Source organism: Mus caroli, unplaced genomic scaffold (genome assembly GCF_978045245.1).
Source record: "Mus caroli unplaced genomic scaffold, Mus_caroli_1 scaffold_21, whole genome shotgun sequence".
Taxonomy (NCBI): Eukaryota; Metazoa; Chordata; class Mammalia; order Rodentia; family Muridae; genus Mus; species Mus caroli.
Window position 1 is genome coordinate 11,620,444 of NW_028227276.1, and position 6,515 is coordinate 11,626,958.

A 6,515-nucleotide genomic window follows, 5' to 3' on the forward strand; every position below is an offset into this window, starting at 1 on the left:
TCACTCTCTCACTTTCTGTCTCTCTCACTCTCTCTATGTATCTCTCTGTCTCTCTCTGTCTCTCTCTCTGTATCTCTCTGTCTCTCTCTGTCTCTCTCTGTGTCTTCCTTTGTCTCTGTCTCTCTCTGTCTCTATCTCTGTCTCTCTCTGTCTCTCCCTGTGTCTCTCTCTGTCTCCCTCTGTCTCCATCACTGTCTCTCTCTGTCTCACTCTCTCGCTTTCTGTCTCTCTCACTCTCTCTATGTATCTCTCTGTGTCTCTCTCTGTCTCTCTGTCTCTATCTCTGTCTCTATCTGTCTCTCTCTCTGTCTCACTCAGTCTATCTCACTATGTCTCTGTCTCTCTCTGTCTCTCTCTATGTCTCTCTCTATCCCTATCTCTGTCTCTCTCTGTCTCTCTTTCTGTCTCTCTCACTCTCTATCTCTCTCTGTCTCTCTATATCACTCTCTGTCTCTTTCTCTGAATCTCTCTGTCTATCTCTGTCTCTCTCTTTGTCTCTGTCTCTCTCTTCCTCTCTCTGTGTCTCTCTGTGTTTCTCTGTGTCTCTCTCTCTATCTCTCTCTGTCTCTCTCTCTCTGTCTCTCTCTTTGTCTTTCTCTTTCTCTCTCTGTGTCTCTCTCTGTCTCTCTTTATGTCTCTCTCACTCTCTCTATGTCTCTCTCTGTCTCTCTCTATATCTCTCTCTATCCCTATCTCTGTCTCTCTCTGTCTCTCTCTGTGTCTCTCTCTGTCTCTCTCTGTGTCTCTCTCTGTCTCTCTCTGTGTCTCTCTGTGTCTCTCTCTGTGTCTCTCTGTGTCTCTCTCTGTCTCTCTCTGTCTCTCTCTCTGTCTCTCTCTGTCTCTCTCTTTGTCTCTCTCTGTCTCTCTCTGTCTCTCTCTGTCTTTCTTTGTTTCTCTCTGTATTTCTATGTCTCTATATTTCTCTCTCTCTATCTTTCTGTCTCTCTTTGTCTCTCTCTGTCTCTCTCTCTGTCTCTCTCTGTCTCTCTCTCTGTCGCTCTCTGTCTCTCTCTATGTCTCTCTCTATCCCTATCTCTGTCTTCTCGGTTTCACTCTGTCTTTCTCTGTCTCTCTCTGTCTCTCTCTCTTTGTCTCTTTTCTGTCTCTGTCTGTTTCTCTCTCTGTCTCTCTCTGTCTCTCTCTGTCTTTCTTTGTTTCTCTCTGTATTTCTATGTCTCTCTATTTCTCTCTCTCTCTATCTTTCTGTCTCTCTGTCTCTCTGTGTCTATCTCTATCTCTCTCTGTCTCTCTGTCGCTCTCTGTCTCTCTCTATGTCTCTCTCTATCCCTATCTCTGTTTCTCTCGGTTTCACTCTGTCTCTCTCTGTGTCTCTCTCTGTCTTTCTCTCTGCCTCTCTCTCTCTGTCTCTCTCTGTCTCTGTCTCTGTCTGTCTCTGTGTCTCTGTCTCTCTCTTTCTCTCTCTCTGTCTCTCTCTGTCTCTATATATGTCTCTCTCTGTCTCTCTCTCTGTCTCTCCCTGTCTCTCTCTGTCTCTCTGTCTCTCAATGACTCTCTCTGTCTCTCTCTCTGTATCTCTCTGTCTAGCTCTGTCTCTCTCTCTGTCTCCCTGTGTCTCCCTATTTATCTCTGTCTCTCTCGGTTTCTCTCTCTGTATCTCTCTGTCTCTCTCTGTATCTCTCTCTTTCGCTCTCTGTCTCTCTCTCTATGTCTCTCTCTATCCCTATCTCTGTCTCTCTCGGTCTCACTCTGTCTCTCTCTGTCTCTCTCTGTGTCTCTCTCTGATTCTCTTTCTCTGTCTCTCTCTGTCTCTCTCTCTCTGTCTCTCTCTGTTTCTCTCTGTCTCTCTTTCTCTCTATGTCTCTCTCTGTCTCTCTCTGTATCTTTCTGTCTAGCTTTTTCTCACTCTGTGTCTCCCTGTGTCTCGCTCTTTATCTCTGTCTCCCTCTGTCTCTCTCTCTCTGTCTCTCTGTCTCTCTCTGTCTCTCTCTGTCTCTCTCTCTCTGTCTCTCTCTCTGTCTCTCTCTTTCTCTCTCTGTGTCTCTCTCTGTCTCATTCTGTCTCTATCTCTGTCTCTATTTCTGTCTCACTCAGTCTATTTCAATCTCTCTCTGTGTCTCTCTGTCTCTCTGTCTCTCTTACTGTCTCTCTCACTCTCTTTATGTCTCTCTCTGTCTCTCATTATGTCTCTCTCTATCCCTATCTCTGTCTCTCTCTTCCTCTCTCTGTGTCTCTCTTTCTCTTTCTGTCTCTCTCTGTCTCTCTCTGTCTCTTTCTGTCTCTCTCTGTCTCTCTCTGTTTCTCTCTTTTTCTCTCTCTGTCTCTCTCTGTCTCTCTCTCTTTCTCTCTATATCTCTCTCTGTATGTCTCTTTCTGTCTCTCTTTGTCTCTCTCTGTCTCTCTCCCTGTCTCTCTCTATGTCTCTCTGTCTCTTTCTCTGTCTCTCTCTGTGTCTCTCTCTGTCTCTCTCTGTCCCTCTCTGTCTCTTTCTCTCTCCCTCTGTCTCTGTCTCTCTCTGTCTCTCTCTCTGTCTCTCTCTGTTACTATTTTTGTCTCTCTCTGTCTCTCTCTGTCTCTCTCTGTGTCTCTCTCTGTCTCTCTATATCTCTCTCTGTATTTCTCTGTCTCTCTCTCTGTCTCTCTCTGTCTCTCTCTTTGTCTCTCTCTGTCTCTCTCTTTGTCTCTGACTCTCTCTCTGTCTCTCTCTTTGTCTCTGACTCTCTCTCTGTCTATCTCTTCCTCTCTCTGTGTCTCTCTGTGTCTCTCTCTCTTTGTCTCTTTTCTGTCTCTGTCTGTCTCTCTCTCTGTCTCTCTCTGTCCCTCTCTCTGTCTTTCATTGTCTCTCTCTTTATTTCAATGTCTCACTTTGTCTCTCTCTCTGTCTCTCTTTGTCTCTCTCTCTGTCTCTCTCTGTCACTCTCTCTGTCTCTCTCTGTCTCTTTCTGTCTCTCTCTCTGTATCTCTTTATCTCTCTCTGTCTCTCTCTGTGTCTTTCTTTGTCTCTGTCTCTCTCTGTCTATCTCTCTGTCTCTCTCTGTCTCTCTCTATGTCTCTCTCTGTCTCCATCAATGTCTCTCTCTGTCTCACTCTCTCACTTTCTGTCTCTCTCACTCTCTCTATGTCTCTCTCTGTCTCTCTCTCTGTCTCTCTATATCCCTATCTCAGTCTCCCTCTGTCTCTCTTTCTGACTCTCTCACTCTCTCTCTGTCTCTCTCTTTGTCTCTGTCTCTCTCTCTGTCTCTCTCTCTGTCTCTCTCTGTCTCTCTATATCTCTCTCTGTCTCTTTCTCTGTCTCTCTCTGTCTCTCTCTTTGTCTCTAACTCTCTCTCTGTCTCTCTCACTCTCTCTATGTCTCTCTCTGTCTCTCTCTGTCTCTCTCTGTGTCTCTCTCTGTCTTTCTCTCTGTCTCTCTCTCTGTGTCTCTCTCTGTCTCTGTCTCTGTCTGTCTCTGTGTCTCTGTCTCTCTCTTTCTCTCTCTCTGTCTCTCTCTGTCTCTATCTATGTCTCTCTCTGTCTCTCTCTCTGTCTCTCCCTGTCTCTCTCTGTCTCTCTGTCTCTCAATGACTCTCTCTGTCTCTCTCTCTGTATCTCTCTGTCTAGCTCTGTCTCTCTCTCTGTCTCCCTGTGTCTCCCTATTTATCTCTGTCTCTCTTGGTTTCTCTCTCTGTCTCTCTCTGTCTCTCTCTCTTTCGCTATCTGTCTCTCTCTATGTCTCTCTCTATGTTTCTCTCTATCCCTATCTCTGTCTCTCTCGGTCTCACTCTGTCTCTCTCTGTCTCTCTCTGTGTCTCTCTCTGTCTCTCTCTCTGTGTCTCTCTCTGTTTCTCTCTGTCTGTCTCTGTCTCTCTCTTTCTCTCTCTCTGTCTCTCTCTGTCTCTCTCTGTCTCTCTCTGTCTCTCTCTCTGTCTCTCCCTGTCTCTCTCTGTCTCTCTTTCTCTCTATGTCTCTCTCTGTCTCTCTCTCTGTATCTTTCTGTCTAGCTCTTTCTCACTCTGTGTCTCCCTGTGTCTCGCTCTTTATCTCTGTCTCCCTCTGTCTCTCTCTGTCTGTCTCTCTGTCTCTCTCTGTCTCTCTCTGTCTCTCTCTCTCTGTCTCTCTCTCTGTCTCTCTCTTTCTCTCTCTGTGTCTCTCTCTGTCTCATTCTGTCTCTATCTCTGTCTCTATTTCTGTCTCACTCAGTCTATTTCACTCTCTCCCTGTCTCTCTCTGTCTCTCTGTCTCTCAATGACTCTCTCTGTCTCTCTCTCTGTATCTCTCTGTCTAGCTCTGTCTCTCTCTCTGTCTCCCTGTGTCTCCCTATTTATCTCTGTCTCTCTCGGTTTCTCTCTCTGTCTCTATCTCTGTCTCTCTCTGTCTCTCTCTCTGTCTCACTCAGTCTATCTCACTCTGTCTCTGTCTCTCTCTGTCTCTCTCTCTTTCTCTCTTTCTGTCTCTCTCATTCTCTCTATGTCTCTCTCTATGGCTCTCTCTATCCCTATCTCTGTCTCTCTCTGTCACTCTTTCTGTCTCTCTCACTCTCTCTCTGTCTCTCTCTGCCTCTATCTTTGCCTCTGTTTCTCTCTGTGTATCTCTCTGTGTCTCTCTCTGTCTCTCTCTCTGTATCTTTCTGTCTAGCTCTTTCTCACTCTGTGTCTCCCTGTGTCTCGCTCTTTATCTCTGTCTCCCTCTGTCTCTCTCTGTCTGTCTCTCTGTCTCTCTCTGTCTCTCTCTCTCTGTCTCTCTCTCTGTCTCTCTCTTTCTCTCTCTGTGTCTCTCTCTGTCTCACTCTGTCTCTATCTCTGTCTCTATTTCTGTCTCACTCAGTCTATTTCACACTCTCTCTGTGTCTCTCTGTCTCTCTGTGTCTCTTTCTGTCTCTCTCACTCTCTCTCTGTCTCTCTCTGTCTCTCATTATGTCTCTCTCTATCCCTATCTCTGTCTCTCTCTTCCTCTCTCTGTGTCTCTCTCTGTCTCTCTCTATGTCTCTCTTTCTCTTTCTGTCTCTCTCTGTCTCTTTCTGTTTCTCTCTCTCTCTCTGTTTCTCTCTTTGTCTCTCTCTGTCTCTCTCTCTTTCTCTCTATATCTCTCTCTGTATGTCTCTCTCTGTCTCTCTTTGTCTCTCTCTGTCTCTCTCTCTGTCTCTCTCTATGTCTCTCTGTCTCTTTCTCTGTCTCTCTCTGTGTCTCTCTCTGTCTCTGTCTCTTTCTCTCTCCCTCTGTCTCTGTCTCTCTCTGTCTCACTCTCTGTCTCTCTCTGTTACTATTTTTGTCTCTCTCTGTCTCTCTCTGTCTCTCTCTGTGTCTCTCTCTGTCTCTCTATATCTCTCTCTGTATTTCTCTCTCTGTCTCTCTCTGTCTCTTTCTGTGTCTCTCTCTGTCTCTCTCTGTCTCTATCTCTGTCTCTCTCTGTCTCTCTCTCTGTCTCTCCCTGTATAATTTTGTCTCTCAGTCTCTATGTCTCTCTCTGTCTCTCTCTATATATCTCTCTGACTAGCTCTGTCTCTCTCTGTGTCTCCCTTTGTCTCGCTCTCTATCTCTGTCTCTCTCTGTCTCTCTCTGTCACTCTCTCTCTCTCTGTCTCTCTCTGTCTCTCTGTCTCTCTATTTGTCTTTCTCTTTCTCTGTGTCTCTCTCTGTCTCTCTTTATGTCTCTCTCACTCTCTCTCTGTCTCTCTCTGTCTCTCTCTATGTCTCTCTCTATCCCTATCTCTGTCTCTCTCTGTGTCTCTCATGTCTCTCTCTGTGTCTCTCTCTGTGTCTCTCTCTGTCTCTCTCTGTGTCTCTCTCTGTCTCCCTCTGTCTCCATCACTGTCTCTCTCTGTCTCACTCTCTCACTTTCTGTCTCTCTCACTCTCTCTATGTATCTCTCTGTCTCTCTCTGTCTCTCTCTCTGTATTTCTCTGTCTCTCTCTGTCTCTCTCTGTGTCTTCCTTTGTCTCTGTCTCTCTCTGTCTCTATCTCTGTCTCTCTCTGTCTCTCCCTGTGTCTCTCTCTGTCTCCCTCTGTCTCCATCACTGTCTCTCTCTGTCTCACTCTCTCGCTTTCTGTCTCTCTCACTCTCTCTATGTATCTCTCTGTGTCTCTCTCTGTCTCTCTGTCTCTATCTCTGTCTCTATCTGTCTCTCTCTCTGTCTCACTCAGTCTATCTCACTATGTCTCTGTCTCTCTCTGTCTCTCTCTATGTCTCTCTCTATCCCTATCTCTGTCTCTCTCTGTCTCTCTTTCTGTCTCTCTCACTCTCTATCTCTCTCTGTCTCTCTATATCTCTCTCTGTCTCTTTCTCTGAATCTCTCTGTCTATCTCTGTCTCTCTCTTTGTCTCTGTCTCTCTCTTCCTCTCTCTGTGTCTCTCTGTGTTTCTCTGTGTCTCTCTCTCTATCTCTCTCTGTCTCTCTCTCTCTGTCTCTCTCTTTGTCTTTCTCTTTCTCTCTCTGTGTCTCTCTCTGTCTCTCTTTATGTCTCTCTCACTCTCTCTATGTCTCTCTCTGTCTCTCTCTATATCTCTCTCTATCCCTATCTCTGTCTCTCTCTGTCTCTCTCTGTGTCTCTCTCTGTCTCTCTCTGTGTCTCTCTCTGTCTCT